Genomic DNA, 17,681 nt, shown 5'->3' with positions numbered 1-17,681 from the left:
ATTTTCCACTTTTCTCACTTTTACTAGTACATTTCCTTTTTTCCAAATCCTCACAATGCCCATTATAACTTTGAAAATCTCTCTTAGATGAAATTAAAACCATATGCATGTCAGTTACCTTTTCAGGGTTAGAAATGCAGCTAGTTCCTGGAAATCCAGAGCCACCCAGAGCATACCCCCCCGAAAGATATTGTCCACATTGTTCTGCTTTTTAAATAATTTCATAGAATTCCAGAGCTGTTGCAGAATGAGTAGTAAATGGCTTTATAGAAAACAACTTAGAAATTCAAGAAGGTAGGTAACATGCTTGGAGTCACCCCGGTTGGTGATAGTGGAGGAATTCTCTGAAGCTGGAAACTGGTTCTTTATGCTGAATTTTGAAACCTGGTGCTCCTCTAATTACTTGAGGGTATTCTAGATTGTGCCTCTATCATATTTGTGCATCATTTTAAACTGCCATCTTACTTGGAAATCAGGTGAGGTGTAAAAGACATCTGTGATACCAACTTAGAAAATAACTCTTTAGCTCCTCCTGGTGATTAGGAAACCACCAAACAATAGGACGATGGATCTGTCTGCATGACTCAAGAGGTGATGTGTCTAATGTTATATCCTAGAACATTCACAGACTAGGCAAGCACTTGCAGATTAATACGAGTAAATGGAGCATAAAACCTGAAACATAGGAAACAAATTATTCAGGTTGGGGAGGCTTCCAGTAAGACATCAGCATGGGCCTGAGTGTAGAGCAGGGTTGCCACCACGTCCCTGGGAGGAGGAAGAAGAGGGTTCTGGTTGAAGTGATGAAGTCAAAACTTCCTTACCCTCAGCTCCTTTCAGTGCTGCGGGGGAGGGATGAGGGAAGAGAAGGTCAGGACCGTAATGAGAACTTCTGGCAGAAGACAATCAACCACATTCAGCCTTATCTGACTACACTACCAACACACTTTCTGATTAAGCAAATATAACACCAATAACTTGAGAGAGGAATGACTAAGAATGTGGCCTCTCCTTCTTGAGATGGGAAGCACCCTACGACTGCAGATGTTTCAAGGGAGAAAATACCTAAGAGGACATATGTATTCAGAAGTTTTTACCCTGGGCCTCTTCAGGCAGGGGTAGCTGCAAACTGGGATATCTAATGAGAATTCAGGTTCGCTGAATGTGAACTGTGGCAGAGAGAGAGAAAATGCCCCATCTAAGGGAAATGGAGTCTGCCCTCAGTCTGCCCTCTGATGGAGGAGTTCAGCAGCAATGCCCCTGGGAAGAGAGGCATTGGAGGCTGAAAGCCAGGCTCCCTACCTAGTGATCCAAATTGGACAACTCCACCTCATAGGTTCTAGATAGTGGCTTCTGGATTTCTTTGCAGAAAACTTTCCACAACTGAAAGTCCTTTGGTGACCACTGGGGCACCAGGGGCAGCATCGGGGCCCCTATGTCTATGACCTTTGTCTTTCCACTGCACTGTGGTTTTTGAGGCTCTTCTGTCCTTTTACTAAATTTCATGGACAGAAGGTGAAAAAATTCTAGGAACCCCTAGGTTTCATTTATTTATTTATTTATTTATTTTTACATCTTTATTGGAGTATAATTGCTTCACAATGGTGTGTTAGTTTCTGCTTTATAACAAAGTGAATCAGTTATACATTAAACATATATCCTCATATCTCCTCCCTCTTGCGTCTCCCTCCCAGCCTCCCTATCCCACCCCTCTAGGTGGTCACAAAGCACGGAGCTGACCTCCCTGTGCTATGCGGCTGCATCCCACTAGCTATCTATTTTACATTTGGTAGTGTATATATGTCCATGCCACTCTCTCACTTCGTCCCAGCTTACCCTTCCCCAACCGCATGGCCTCCAATCCATGCTCTACATCTATGTCTTTATTCCTGTCCTGCCCCTAGGTTCTTCAGAACCATTTTTTTAGATTCCATATATGTCTCAGCATACGGTATTTGTTTTTCTCTTTCTGACTTACTTCACTCTGTATGAGTCTGTAGGTCCATCCACCTCACTACACGTAACTCAATTTGGTTTCTTTTTATGGCTGAGTAATATTCCATTGTATATATGTACCACATCTTCTTTATCCATTCATCTGTTGATGGACACATAGGTTGCTTCCATGTCTTGGCTATTGTAAACAGAGCTGCAATGAACATTGTGGTACATGACTCTTTTTGAATTATGGTTTTCTCAGGGTATATGCCCAGCAGTGGGATTGCTGGGTCGTATGGTAATTCTATTTTTAGTTTTTTAAGGAACCTCCATTCTGTTCTCCATAGTGGCTGTATCAATTTACTTTCCCACCAACAGTGCAAGAGGGCCCCCTTTTCTCCACACCCTCTCCAGCGTTTATTGTTTATAGATTTTTTGATGATGGCTGTTCTGACTGGTGTGAGGTGATTCCTCATTGTATTTTTGATTTGCATTTCTCTAATGATTAGTGCTGTTGAACATCCATTCATGTATGTGTTGGCAATCTGTATATCTTCTTTGGAGAAATGTCTATTTAGGTCTTCTGCCCATTTTTGGATGGGGTTGTTTGTTTTTTTTGGATATTGAGCTGCATGAGATGCTTATGAATTTTGGAGATTAATCCTTTGTCAGTTGATTCATTTGCAAATATTTTCTCCCATTCTGAGGGCTGTCTTTTTGTCTTGTTTGTGTTTTCCTTTGCTGTGCAAAACCTTTTAAGTTTCATTAGGTTCCATTTGTTTATTTTTGTTTTTATTTCCACTTCTCTAGGAGGTGGGTCAAAAATGATATTGCTGTGATTTATGTCATAGAGTGTTCTGCCTATGTGTTCCTCTAAGAGCTATATAGTGCCTGGCCTTACATTTAGGTCTTTAATCCATTTTGAGTCTATATTTTGTGTGTGGTGTTAGGGAGTGTTCTAATTTCATTATTTTATATGTAGCTGTCCAGTTTTCCCAGCACCACTTATTGAAGAGGCTGTCTTTTCTCCATTGTATATTCTTGCCTCCTTTATAAAAGATAAGGTGACCATATATGTGTGGGTTTATCTCTGGGCTTTCTATCCAGTTCCATTGATCTATATTTCTGTTTTTGTGCCAGTACCATCCTGTCTTGATTACTGTAGCTTTGTAGTATAGTCTGAAGTCAGGGAGCCTGAATCCTCCAGCTCCGTTTTTTGTTCTCAAGATTGCTTTGGCTATTCGGGGTCGTTTGTGTTTCCATACAAATTGTGAAATTTTTTGTTCTGCTTTTGTGAAAATTGCCATTGGTAGTTTGAAAGGGATTGCACTGAATCTATAGATTGCTTTGGGTAGTATAGACCTTTTCACAATGATGATTCTTCCAATCCAAAAACATGGCATATCTCTCCAACTGTTTGTATCATCTTTAGTTTCTGTCGTAAGTGTCTTATAGTTTTCTTCATACAGGTCTTTTGTTTCCTTAGGTAGGTTTATTCCTAGGTATTTTATTCTTTCTGTTGCAATGGTAAATGGGAGTGTTTCCTTAATTTCTCTTTCAAATTTTTCATCATCAGTGTATAGGTATGCAAGAGATTTCTGTGCATTAATATTGTATCCTGCTACTTTACCAAATTCATTGATTCGCTCTAGTAGTTTTCTGGTAGTGTCTTTAGGATTCTGTATGTATAGTACCATATCATCTGCAAAGAGTGACTGTTTTACTTCTTCTTTTCCAATTTGGATTCATTTTATTTCTTTTTCTTCTCTGATTGCTGTGGCTAAAACTTCCAAAACTATGTTGAATAATAGTGGTGAGAGTGGAAAACTTTGTCTTGTTCCTGATCTTAAAGGAATGGTTTCAGTTTTCCACCACTGAGAATGATGTTGGCTGTGGGTTTGTCATATATGGCCTTTATTATGTTGAGGAAAGTTCCCTCTATGCCTACTTTCTGGAGGGTTTTTTTTAATCAAAAATGGGTGTTGAATTTTGTCAAAACCTTTTTCTGCATCTATTGAGGTGCTCATATGGTTTTTCTCCTTCAGTTTGTTAATATGGGTTATCACATTGATTGATTTATGTATATGGAAGAATCCTTGCATTCCTGGGATAAATCCCACTTGGTCATGGTGTATGATCCTTTTAATGTGCTGTTGGATTCTGTTTGCTAGTATTTTATTGAGGATTTTGGCATCTATGTTCATCAGTGATATTGGCCTGTAGTTTTCTTCTTTGGTGACATCTTTGTCTGATTTTGGTATCAGGGTGATGGTGGCCTCATAGAATGAGTTTGGGAGTGTTCCTCCCTCTGCTATATTTTGGAACAGTTTGAGAAGGATAGGTATTAGCTCTTCTCTGTTTGAAAGAATTCACCTGTGAACCCATCTGGTCTTAGGTTTTGGTTTGTTGAAAAATTTTTAATCACAGTCTCATTTACAGTGCTTTTGGGTTTTGCTTTGTTTTGTTTTGTTTGTTTGTTTTTGCGGTATGCGGGCCTCTCACTGTTGTGGCCTCTCCCATTGCAGAGCACAGGCTCCGGACAGCAGGCTCAGCGGCCATGGCTCACGGGCCCAGCCGCTCCACGGCATGTGGGATCTTCCTGGACCGGGGCACGAATCCGTGTCCCCTGCATCGGCAGGTGGACTCTCAACCACTGCGCCACCAGGGAAGTCCTACAGTGATTTTGATTGGCCTGTTTATATTTTCTATTTCTTCCTGGTTCAGTGTCAGAAGGTTGTGCTTTTCTAAGAATTTGTCCATTTCTTCCAGGTTGTCCATTTTATTGGCATAGAGTTCCTTGTAGTAATCTCTCATAATCCTTTGTATTTCTGTAGTGTCAGTTGTTTCTCCTCCTTTTGAAATTTCTGAGTCTATTGATCTGAGTCTTCTCCCTTTTTTTCTTGATGAGTGGCTAATGGTTTATTAATTTTGTTTGTCTTCTCAAAGATCCAGTTTTTAGTCTTATCAATCTTTGTTATTGTTTCCAACATTTCTTTTCCATTTATTTCTGCTCTGATCTTTATGATTTCTTTCCTTCTGCTAACTTTGGTTTTTTTTTGTTCTTTCTCTAATTGCTTTAGGTTTAAGGTTAGTTTGTTTATTTCAAATGTTTCTTGTTTCTTGAGGTATGATTGTATTGCTATAAACTTCCCTCTTTGAACTGCCTTTGCTGCATCCCATAGGTTTTGGCTTGTCGTGTTTTCACTGTCATTTGTTTCAACGTATTTTTTACTTCATCTTTGATTTATTCAGTGATCTCTTGGTTATTTGGTAGTGTATTGTTTAGCCTCCATGTGTTTTGTATTTTTTACAGGTCTTTTCCTGTAATTGATATCTAGTCTTATGGCGTTGTGGTCAGAAAAGATACTTGATACAATTTCAATTTTCTTAAATTTGCCAAGGCTTGATTTGTGACCCAAGATATGATCTATTCTGGAGAATGTTCCATGAGCACTTGAGAAAAATGTGTATTCTGTTATTTTTGGATGAAGTGTCCTATAAATATCAATTAAGTCCATCTTGTTTAATGTATCATTTAAAGCTTGTATTTCCTTATTTATTTTCAGTTTGGATGACCTGTCCATTGGTGAAAGTGTGATGTTAAAGTCCCCTACTATGAATGTGTTACTGTCGATTTCCCCTTTTATGGCTGTTAGTATTTGCCTCATGTATTGAGGTGCTCCTATGTTGGGTGCATAAGTATTTACAATTGTTATATCTTCTTCTTGGATTGATCCCTTGATCATTATGTAGTGTCCTTCTTTGTCTCTTGTAAGAGTCTTTATTTTAAAGTCTATTTTGTCTGATATGAGAATTTCTACTCCAGCTTTCTTTTGGTTTCCATTTGCATGGAGTATCTTTTTCCATCCCTTCACTTTCAGTCTGTATGTGTCCCTAGGTCAGAAGTGGGTCTCTTGTAGACAGCATATGTACGGGTCTTTTTTTGTTTCCATTCAGCCAGTCTATGTCTTTTGGTTAGAGCATTTAATCCATTTACATTTAAGGTAGTTATCAATATGTATGTTCCTATTACCATTTTCTTAATTGTTTCAGGTTTGTTATTGTAGGTGTTTTCCTTCTCTTGTGTTTCCTGCCTAGAGAAGTTCCTTTAGCATTTGTTGTAAAACTGGTTTGGTGGTGCTGAATTCTCTTAGCTTTTGCTTGTCTATAAAGGTTGTAATTTCTCCATCAAATCTGAATCAGATCCTTGCTGGGTAGAGTAATATTCGTTGTTGGTTTTTACCCTTTCATCACTTTAAATATGTCCTGCCACTCCCTTCTCTCTTTCAGAGTTTCTGCTGAAAGATCAGCTGTAACCTTATGTATGTTATTTGTTGTTTTTCCCTTGCTGCTTTTAATATATTTTCCTTGTATTTATTTTTTGATAGTTTGATTAATATGTGTCATTGTGTGTTTCTCCTTGGATTTATCCTGTATGGGATTCTCTGTGCTTCCTGGACTTGACTATTTCCTTTCCCATATTAGGGACACTTTCAACTATAATCTTTTCAAATATTTTCTCAGTCTCTCTTTTTTTCTCTTCTTCTTCTGGGACTCCTGTAATTTGAATGTTGGTGCATTTAATGTTGTCCCAGAGGTCTCTGAGACTGTCCTCAATTCTTTTCATTCTTTTTCCTTTATTCTGCTCTATGGTAGTTATTTCCACTATTTTATCTTCAAGGTCACTTATCCATTCTTCTGCCTCAGTTATTCTGCTATTGATTCCTTCTACAGAATTTTTAATTTCATTTATTGTGTTGTTCATCACTGTTTGTTTGCTCTTTAGTTCTTCTAGGTCCTTGTTAAACGTTTTTTTCCATTTTCTTCATTCTATTTCCAAGATTTTGGATCATCTTTACTATCATTACTCTGAATTATTTTTCAGGTAGACTGCCTATTTCCTTTTTATTTGTTTGGTCTGGTGGGTTTTTACCTTGCTCCTTCATCTGCTGTGTGTTTCTCTGTCTTTTCATTTTGTTTACCTTACTCTGTGTGGGGTCTCCTTGTCGCAGACTGCAGGTTTGTAGTTCCCGTTGTTTTTGGTGTCTTCCCCCAGTGGCTAGGGTTGGTTCAGTGGGTTTTGTAGGCTTCCTGGTGGAGGGGACTAATGCCTGTGTTGTGGTAGATGAGTCTGGATCTTGTCTTTCTGGTCAGCAGGACTGCATCCGGTGGTGTGTTTTGGAGTGTCCTTGACCTTATTATGATTTTAGGCAGCCTCTCTGCTAATGGGTGGGGTTGTGTTCCTGTCTTGCTAATTGTTTGGCGTAGGGTGTCCAGCACTGTAGCTTGCTGGTCATGGAGTGGAGCTGGGTCTTAGTGTTGAGATGGAGCTCTCTGGGAAAGTGTTCGCCATTTGATATTATGTGGAGCTGGGAGGTCACTGGACCTATGTCCTGAACTCAGCTCTCCCACCTCAGAGGCAGAGGCTTGACACCCAGCCGGAGCACCAAGACCCAGTCAGCCATATGGCTGAAGAAAAGGGAGAGAAAAAGAAAGAAAAAGAAAAAGAAAGAAAGAAAGAAAGGAAGGAAGAAGGAAAGAAAAACATAAAGTAAAATAAAATGAAATTTAAAAGTTATTAAAATAAAAAAAATTTAAATTATTAAAAATAAGAAAATTTTAAAGTAATAAAAAAGAATGAATGAAAGAAAGAGATGAGAGCAACCAAACCAAAAATCAAATCCACCAGTGATAACAAGAGCTAAAAACTATACAAAGAAAATAAATAGACAGACAGAACTCTAGGACAAATGGTAAAAGCAAAGCTATATAGACAAAATCACACAAAGAAGCATACACATCACACTCAGAAAAAGAGAAAAAGGAAAAAAATATATATCTATATATAAGAAAAAAAAGGAAAAGAGAAACCAAATCAAGAAGCAAGTCTACCAGTGATAATAAACTCTAAGTACTAAACTAAGATAAACATAAAACCAGAAACAAATTAGATGCAGAAATCAAACTCCAAGTCTACAACTGTTCCCAAAGTCCACTGCCTCAATTTTGGGATGATTCATTTTCTATTCAGGTATTCCAGATATGCAGGGTACATCAAGTTGATTGTGTAGATTTCATCCGCTGCTCCTGAGGCTGCTGGAAGAAATTTCCCTTTCTCTTTGTTCGCACAGCTCCTGGGGTTCAGCTTTGGATTTGGCCCCGCCTCTGCGTGTAGGTCACCTGAGGGCGTCTGTTTTTCTCTCAGACAGGACGGGGTTAAAGTAGCAGCTGATTAGGGGGCTCTGGTTCACTCAGGCTGGGGGTAGGAAGGGGTACGGAATGCAGGGCGAGCCTGGGGAGGCAGAGGCCGGTGTGACATTGCAACAGCCTGAGGCGCCCCATGTGTTCACCCGGGGAAGATGTCCCTGGATCATGGGACCCTGGCAGTGGTGGGCTGCACAGGCTCCCGGGAGGGGAGGTGTGGATAGTGACCTGTTCTTGCACCCAGGCTTCTTGGTGGCTGCATTAGCAGCCTTAGCATTTCATGCCCATCTCTGGTGTCTGTGCTGATAGCCGCAGCTCACGCCCCTCTTGAAGCTTGTTTAGGTGGTGCCCTGAATCCCCTCTCCTCGCACACCTGAAAACAATGGTCTCTTACCTCTTCAGCAGTTCCAGACTTTTTCCCGGAGTCCCTCCCGGCTAGTCGTGGCACACTAGCTCCCTGCAGGCTGTGTTCATGCAGCCAAACCCTGTCCTCTCCCTGCGATCTAAGCTCTGAAGCCCGAGCCTCAGCTCCCAGCTCCCGCCCACCTCGGCAGATGAGCAGACAAGCATCTCAGGCTGGTGACTGCTGGTCGGCACTGATCCTCTGTGCGGGAATTTCTCTGCTTTGCCCTCCGCACCCCTGTTGCTGCGCTCTCCTCTGCGGCTCCGAAGCTTCCCCCCACCCCCACCCGCAGTCTCCGCCTGAGAAGGGGCTTCCTAGTGTGTGGAAACCTTTCCTCCTTCACAGCTCACTCCCATAAGTGCAGGCCCCATCCCTATTCTTTTGTCTCTGTTTTTTCTTTTCTCTTTTGGGCTACCCAGGTACATGGGGAGTTTCTTGCCTTTTGGGAGGTCTGAGGTCTTCTGCCAGCGTTCAGTAGGTGTTCTGTAGGAGTTGTTCCACATGTAGATGCATTTCTGATGTATTTGTGGGGAGGAGGGTGATCTCCACATCTTACTTCTCCACAATCTTGAAGGTCTCTCTGTTTTCTTTTTGCACTGAAGCTTTAAAATGTGAGTGTGGCAGCAATTGTCAGGGCTGGTCACCCATGGGAGGCCTGCCCCCACCCATCAGTATGTGATTTATGCTGGTGTTTTGGCTTTGACCTAATGAGTCATTGAGTGTTTGGGCAGAAACTTCCTGGAATGGTATTTCTTTCTTTCCCTCATGTAGTTTGTTTTATTTCTACACTTCATGTTATTTCTAGTCCTTAGCCTTGTCTACTCCTTCCCTTTTAATCTGCCCACTGTTGTTGAACTTTATTCTTTCTGCATTTTTTTCTTTTTGCATTTTCTCTTTTGATTTATTTGATTCATTCTTATTTTTTCCCTTTGACCTTTCCTCAATCATCAAATCCTCATTACTCCTTTGGATTCTTTCCTCTACCAAATTTCCACCCCCTGTTTTCTCTCGCCCCCTACCTGGCCCAGCCACAACCCAGATATTGTGAGTGATCAAAATTTCCACTCTGTCTTCCAGTCTCAGCAAGAGTCCCCCAGCTTCTGCCACATGGTTCCATTAGTATGCTTGGCCTTATTTTTCAAAAACTAGTTTTTGTGGGAAATTGGGTAATAGAAAATGGTCAAATAACACTCCCCAAAAAGTACAGACTTTATAGTATGGCAAGTTGAAATGTGTCCTATTAAATGGAGCTTGCTCAAGCTAAGAAAGAAATTAGATCTCTACACCGACTATATGATTTCCCCAGACAAAAGCAGTGGATGGTCTGAATACATTTCAAAGCATTTCCAAAAAGACTCAGGAAAAGACCAGAAAGAAGTGATTTTGCAAATGAAGAGAGAATGTTGCAAGTACACCATTACAAAAATTGAAACATGTCTTTAAATTCAGCCACCACAGATGGCACACATTTCAATTAACATTTTTGTTCATTCAGATTAAATGGTATATGTGAGTAAAGGTGTCAAAATAAAGGAAACTAACAAAAAAGTGGATGATAGGCAGGGGAATATACTAAAAGTGGTCAAGACTTGGGAAGCAGCTAATTGTGTTCATTGCAAAACCTCCAGTGATGGAGCAAGCATGTGGCAGCAGTTAGCTGGCGACTGGGACACAGTTAGCAGAGCTACAAGAGTGTGAAATATAAAATTGTGAAATGTGTTCTAACAAAAGTCATTTTACTAAGAATAAGAGATGACACGTCCACATTGCAATGCAGCTTCAGCTACGGAGGCAAACCTTATCTAAACATTTCTGCAAAGTCATGCACAGGGTAGTTCACTGGGAAGAACCAAGGCTGCAATTCAGGAGGATGGCGTTCTAGTGAATTCCTTACCCCAGACTCACTAAGGGAATCATTCCATCTCTATGAACCTTGTTCCTTCATCTGAGACCCAAGGGAGTTGAAACAGATTCTCTATAGCATTCCTTCTGGCATTGCAATGGGGTGATTCTTCAGCACAGGCCACAGACATGTAGTGCAGAAAGGGAAACCTGCAAATTTGGCATTTACAGAGAAGCAGTCCCAGGTTAATGCTGGCTCAACCATAACCTTCACTTTGCCTAACTGTAACATGCACCAGAGGAAATTACACTGTGAAATGTACACAGTGATGGATTTTGAGGCAAAAATTGTCTTCTGCAGGTGAGGTTTCTTTCAGCAAGAGGTTAAAATGAATGTTATCAGTGTGGTAAATGCACTAGAAGCCTGGAAATTGGGTGCTTGACCACATTTCTGGTCTTCTGAGAAAGTTCCAGTTTAATAGACTCCGAGAAGAAGTGCTTCAGATGATAGCTCAGCGCCTGGAGTGTGATAATCTTCTCAAGCAGTGCACACACATTTGTGGAGGGTTTTGCTGTGTCAGCGACATGTCAGGACGACAGGAAAGCAGGCTCTCAGCCAGTCACACAGTCACCCAGACGAGCCAGCCCAGTGGTAAGGAGCAGACAGGGGTGTGTCTGAGTCCCAGCTCCACCACTCACAAGCTGTATGGCTGGGGCAAGATACTTTCCTTAACTGCATTCTGCCTCAGTTTCTCCTTCTGGTAACCATTGATAATAATAGTATCGATCTCAACAAGTTGTTCTGAGGATAAACTGAGCTAAGATCTGCTAACTGCTTAGGAAAGTGTCCAATATGAGGTAGTGATACATATTAGGTATGATTATTATTAACCCAATCAAAATGAGCCTGCATCAGGGAAACGGTATCATCAACCAAAGATGTGTATGTACATGTGGGACTCCGTGACTGTTGAGTGTGTGTGTGCAGAGTGTGGGTTCCTATTAATTGAATGTGGACAATGAATTCTGAGGGACAGTCAGTCCTTCATTCCATTCAGTTGAACAAGTGATTGCCTACCTCTTGAAGAGAGCACACCAGAGGTGGATAGGGACAGAAGTTCATTAGTTCTTCCATTAATTAAACATCATTTATTGAGGCATTCCTGGAAAAGGTGAGTGAGGTCCCGTGCCTGTCTCAGACTATGAGCTCATTCACTCATTCCTCCACTTATTTTATTTTTTGGCGGAGGGGTTGTAACACAACTTTACTGTAGCAGTAGTTAATAACACAGTGCCCTCAAATCTTTAGGTTTTATCTCGACTAATTATACACTTCTCAAGAACGATAAATTCTCACTACTATCAACATGCACTCCTCCACTTAATGCATATTACCTGACCAGGGGCCAGGAACTGAGGCTTAGAGGTCAGTGGGAACGTTAGAAGCATCATAGCAAAAGCATCACAACATATAACTGTCATTCGAAAGTCCAGACCACGTGCCAAGGCAGTTGCAAGGACAGAAGCCCACATCCCACTGAAGGGAGATGGTAATGCTTCCTGAGAGAGGAGGAATATGACCAAAGTTTGTAAAGATGGGTGGGCATTTGACAGAAAGGTCAGATTACTGAATGGAAGGACCTGTCTATCAAAGGACCAGAGGTTGGTGATCCAGGGAGGCCAGGGGAGCTGCGAGGCCAGGGAAGAACGTGATGGGAGCCTGGGTTGTGTGAAGTCTGGCAGCAGGAGAGCAGGAGAGGAAGGCAGACCAGTCCCAGGCCCAGGGAACCCCAAGTGGTCACACCAACAAGGTTTCTGCATTATTCAGGCAGGCAGGAGCATAGATGGCTCGGGAAACAAGGTCTATACAAAAGTGGCACAATGTTTTACACACATTTTTGTGCAAAATGTCACACATGAAGAATCAGTGTGGGGAAGTGGTCGAAAGCCTGGTTTCCAGAGCTCGACAGCCCTGGATTCCACAAGGCTCTGCCTCATGCTGAGCAATCCTGAATAAGTCATGTGAAAACCCAGTGCCTCAGTTTTCTCATCTAGAAAGTAGTACGATAGTGACATTGTACTTGATCGTAATGTTGTTGACAGGAGGAAGTGAGGGGATTGATGGAAAACCCTGAGTGCAGGGCCTGGCATACAGGCCACTAGCGCTGGTCAGGATAGAAGTAACTTCAGACACGCGCACACATGTAAAGATGTGTCTTAGGATGCCAAGCCACAGGGCTCTGGTTTACACCCTGGCTTTCTTACCCAAATGTGGCAGAGAACGCTCAAGCCTCACTGCTCCCTGGATAGCCCCTCTCGGCTCTCAGACATCCAGACCTGCAGTTCTGAAGGAAACAAAGTGATGGGTGTTTGCTTAGAGCTGGAGCTGTGCACTAGGCAGGGCCAGCTGGGAGTGGCAAGCAGGGTCAACTCGGATGGGAGAAATCTAGAAACGGGTTCTTCATTCAGGTACAGAGAGCTGAGGTGGCAAGGCACGGAAAAATGGGGACAAGGAAGATGACATAGTGGACCTGGTGAAGACAGGCCTCCCCAAGTCATTGCCTGCATCAGGAAGGGGGCAGGGGAGCAGAGACCCATGGATTGGGGCCAGGTGAGCGTGGTCATCCCCGACGACCAGGGAGTGCCAGATGTCAGACACCCTGGGGTTTTGAGCTGTGGGCCTCCCTCCTACGTGGGGTCTCCCCTGAGATGCTCCTGTTTTGCTCCAGGGAAGGAAGCTGTGTGGTTTCTGGAGGGCAAGTGCAGGCACCACCATTCGGGCAGGGAGGAGGTCCCCCTGGGGATTTACGCCTCCCCAGAGCTTCCTGAATTCATCAAGAGGTTTGTCCTTGTGAGGGTGAAATCTTGGTGCATGAGTTGGTTTACTGTCCCAGAGCTGAAAATTCTTCGGAGAGGTCCCAAACCTAGGCAGGAATTAACGTGTATGGTGCATTACAAGATGCCAGCCACCCAGTGCCATGCTTTGTGGATGTCATACAAGTTCTTCTGTCCCTCTCAAGGCCACAATAATAACAGATTCCCCTAAGGCAACACAGTGTGCCCACACTGCTTGGCAGGTGTCACCCGTTTTAAGGTATTTCACCTGTGCAGAGGTGAGAGGTGTTGGGACCAGGAGTCAGACTCAGGCTGCCCCTGCTGGACTGCCCAAGAGCTCAGTGTCATGTGGGAAACCTGCCATCCTGTGCAGTTACACAATATATGCCTTCACCCCACGTGGGGACACAGCCGAGCCTGAGACTGTACGGTGCGGAACTGGACTTGAAAGTGCTAACCAAAGCCGAGGCCCACCTGGCTTCTGCCTCCAGGCAGTGTTCTTACTTGGGATGTGCTGTACCTTGACCTGTTTGCTTCTGGCTATCTGTGGGTGGTTCCCAAAGGACTCATGCTGCCCCATGACTTGAGCCACATAGGACTTTTCACCTAAAGCGCAAGAAGATATTCACTCCCCTTAGAAAAACAGCCGCCGTACAAGTCCCCGTGTGGGCTCCTTCTGGATTACCTCCGCCCCAGCTACCCCAGCCTTGGCTGCTTGCCACGTGGAGAAGCCCTGTCTGGGGGACCTTCCCCTCTCCCACCCACTAGCTGCCTCCGCCCCCCGTGGGGGCGTGGCTGGCTTCATCCTGGCTTCTTCCATGCACCAGGTCTGCAGATCCTAAAGGCGCTTGGGCTCCATCACTTAGGAACTCAGACAAACATAGAAGCCGAAACCTGCTCTTCCCAGAGGCTGCCTGTGGGGCAGATAACACAGCCTCAAAGTGCAGGGGAGTGGGTGCACCGTATGGTGAATTCTGAGCGGTGAGAGGCAGGAGATGGCATGGAACCCACAACGCTTAGCGGCACGCTGCCCCGCATCACTGAGCGAGGGCGGGGTTTCCTTGGGGAGACTCTAGCCAGCTTGGTAACACATCACCGCCTATTACTTTCCCTGCTTCTCTGCGTCCCTTTCCTCCCCTTCTCCCAGTCTTGCAGTACTAGGGTTGTACCTCCCAAGAAAGTCTTCAGGCTCCAATTTCTCAGAAACCCAGACCCAGACAGCCCGTTTTTTCTCTCTTCCAGAGACTGTAGAAGATATAAAATGCAGTAATATTCTCAAAGATAGGTTTTCTGATAATATATACCTCACTGAAAGTAACAGAGAAAAACAATGATTTAAGTCTTGCAGAGAAATTGGTAACCAGTTTTCCTACCTCTTACAGGACTAGAAGTGTCCTCTCCTATATACCCCAGCAATGTTGTTTCGTTTCTTGTCAGGAGGTAATGCTGCTGTAAGTAAGCAGAGCTGAAAAAAAAAAAAAAAAAAAAAAGCATGAGATTTGCCTGGAAAGTGTCCGACAAGTCCTCTCCAGCACTCTTTGTGGGTATGATATGCATTTGTTTACTGGAGACTAGTCAGAAATATGGATGCTTGTGATAAAAGGAAAACATTTTAAAGCATCGACTAGAAAAGATTTCTTGTCACTGAAAAATATCTATTTTTACTATTGATTATTTGAAGAGTATTCTTTTTCAGGACAACTTTAATCACTTACTTAACAGTGAAACAATAAAACCTTCCCTTTAAATAGAATAATAAACAAGAATAACCATTTTTATTTGACAACAACAATGAGCAATGAAACAGGAAGAAAAAGTATTCTCACAATTACAAGAAAGCTATGATTCAATATGTCCGTTTACCTAAAGTAGGTAAGAAAACTAAACTTTGGAGAAATAAAAGGAGAGTTCAGCAAGGTAGCTGGACAAAATATTAGTATTTAAAAACAATGGTTTTCCTATATTAGGGGACATTTATAATAGAGTGGTTAAAAGCATGCACTCTGCCACTCACTGCTGCATGATTCCGGGCAAATTGCTAAGACTCTTTTTGCTTTGGTTTCCTCAGTGGTAAACATGGGATAATGATCCTGCTGCCCTCAGAGGTTTTGGTGAGGATATCCTGAGTGGGAGTTTTTTTCCTCACTCAACACGCAATTCCAAGCTCATCCACCTAGTCCTTGTCTACCTTGGGATTTGCAAGTGTCACATACTTTCACAGACTTCCTTGGAGGTAGGGTGGCTATTTGACACCATTCTGGTCAAAGAGACGGAAGAAGCCACAGGTGCCTCCTATTTTCCTTCCCTCCTGCCTTTTTAAAAATGGATGAAACGCTGGAACTGTGGCACTCATTTGACCACGAGGGAAAAGGTCAATGTCAGCAACTGTTTACCCACATCTGGGCTTCCTGAGCATGAGAAAAACAAATCTGGATTTGTTTAAGCTAATGGGTGACTATTTTGTGAACTACAGAGTTTTTCCTTTGTATCTGAATGACATGTAAAGCGTAACAAATAACATTTCTGGTGCCTAGAAAGTATTTAATAAATGTTACTCTTTTTATTATATTTTAAAATATTATATTTAAATATATTCAAAATATAATTGGGAAAAGTGTCTTATTCATAATAAAAAGCAATTAAATAATTAATACTACATCTAACAGAAAGGTACAAAGTATCTACTCATAATGGGAAAGTGCATCATATTGGGATCATTGATAAAGAAAACTAAATACTGAATAATGGTGTGATAGAAGACATATAAGTGAAGAGACTGAACACATTTCTGGATTAAAAGAGTCAGTATTATAATGATTACAATTATCTCCAAATTAGCCAGTAAATCTAACCCCACTTAATCAAAATTCCAGTGGATATTTTGAGAAACTTGAAAAGTTTATTCTCATTTTCCATTGGATGGATAAATATTCCAAAATAACTGAATAGACTTGGAAAAAGAAGAAGAAGTGTGGTGAACTTACTTGATTTATTAAACCAGATATTAGAGCTGTACTAATTAAAACAATGTGGCATAATTGGAAGACAAATTGATCAATGAAATGCAACTGAAATTTAAGAAATAGATTCACATCTAAATGTAAAACCATATATGATAAATAAGATCATTTAAATCAAAGACCATACCAGTCAGGGTTGAGTTCAGGAAATAGAAGTTGCTCTTGGTATTTTGGACAGAAGGTGACTTAATATAGGACATTAGATATTTACAACACTGTTGGGAGGGCTACAGGAGCATTTTTAAGGCTGGAATGACTCAGCAGAAACAGGACTGATTCAATGGGAGCCACTGGAGCTAACTTAGACATTGCCACTGAAGCTGTGCCAGAGACAGGAAGCCTTACCTTTGCAACTGCCTCTCACATTCAGGAAACTGGACCATGGTGTCCAAAGCTTGGTTTGGGAATAAGAAGTCACATTAAGAAGCTGTCCTTATCACATTGCTTTTTGATTCCCAGCAAGCTGGTAGATAGACCCTGGAACACTGATGCAAGAAAGCCTCACATTTCCTGAGCTCCCTTGATAATGGAAACATTCAAGAGCCGTAGGAAGATGACTCTCTTCTGGCTTCCAAAATCTCTTATGAGTGCATCTAAATGATGGAAAAGAGTTTGCTTCCAGAACCTCAGTTTCAAGGGAGTCTAGGAACTGTTTTGTTTAGCATTCCAACCTCCCCAAATAGAAGCCAGATAAATGGTGGTTGAGAGAATTGATTCAAAGTATCTACTCATAATGGGAAAATGCATCATATTAGGATCAATTGGTCATTCCCTCACCTTGTTCCAACATAAAAATATTGTCATGTGATTGAAGATTTAAGTGTTAAAATTACACATAAGATTACTAAAACAAAGTATGGGAGAAAAGGTTTATAATCTTATGGTAGGACACACATGAAACCCAAAAGATACACATATTTAATTAAGTGAAAATCAAGCAGTTTTGTTTGATAAAGGACACCCTAAACAAAGTTAAAAGTAAAAAATTGGGGAAATATTCATAACTCTTATTCTAGTTAAAGGGTTAATATTTTTAATATGTTGAATTCTTATACAGCCAAAGATAAGATCAACATCCAACAGTAAAACAGGCAAAAGATATGAATAACTCATTTTTGAAAAAATCAAATGCAAATAACTTTGAAGCATGTGGAAACATGAGTAACTTCATTAATAATGAAGAAAATAACATTAAAATGAAAATTTTATACTTATCTACTGGCAACGATGGAGTGCAATAATATCCATTGTTGGGAGGAGTGTTAGGGGAATCTAGCATAAATGGATATAAACTGTAAAAGTGAATTTTGGCAGTATGTATCAGCTATTAGAAGGTCCCCACCTTTTAACCTACAATACACTTCCTAGAGTTTCTTTCACAGAACTAGCAACACACTTCTCAGAATCTGTCCCACAGAAATAATCACATAATCACATCG

Source organism: Monodon monoceros, unplaced genomic scaffold (genome assembly GCF_005190385.1).
Source record: "Monodon monoceros isolate NGI ecotype Baffin Bay Population unplaced genomic scaffold, NGI_Narwhal_1 Super_Scaffold_5, whole genome shotgun sequence".
Taxonomy (NCBI): Eukaryota; Metazoa; Chordata; class Mammalia; order Artiodactyla; family Monodontidae; genus Monodon; species Monodon monoceros.
The sequence above is the reverse complement of the archived record's forward strand: the minus strand, read 5'-3'. Positions refer to the sequence as shown.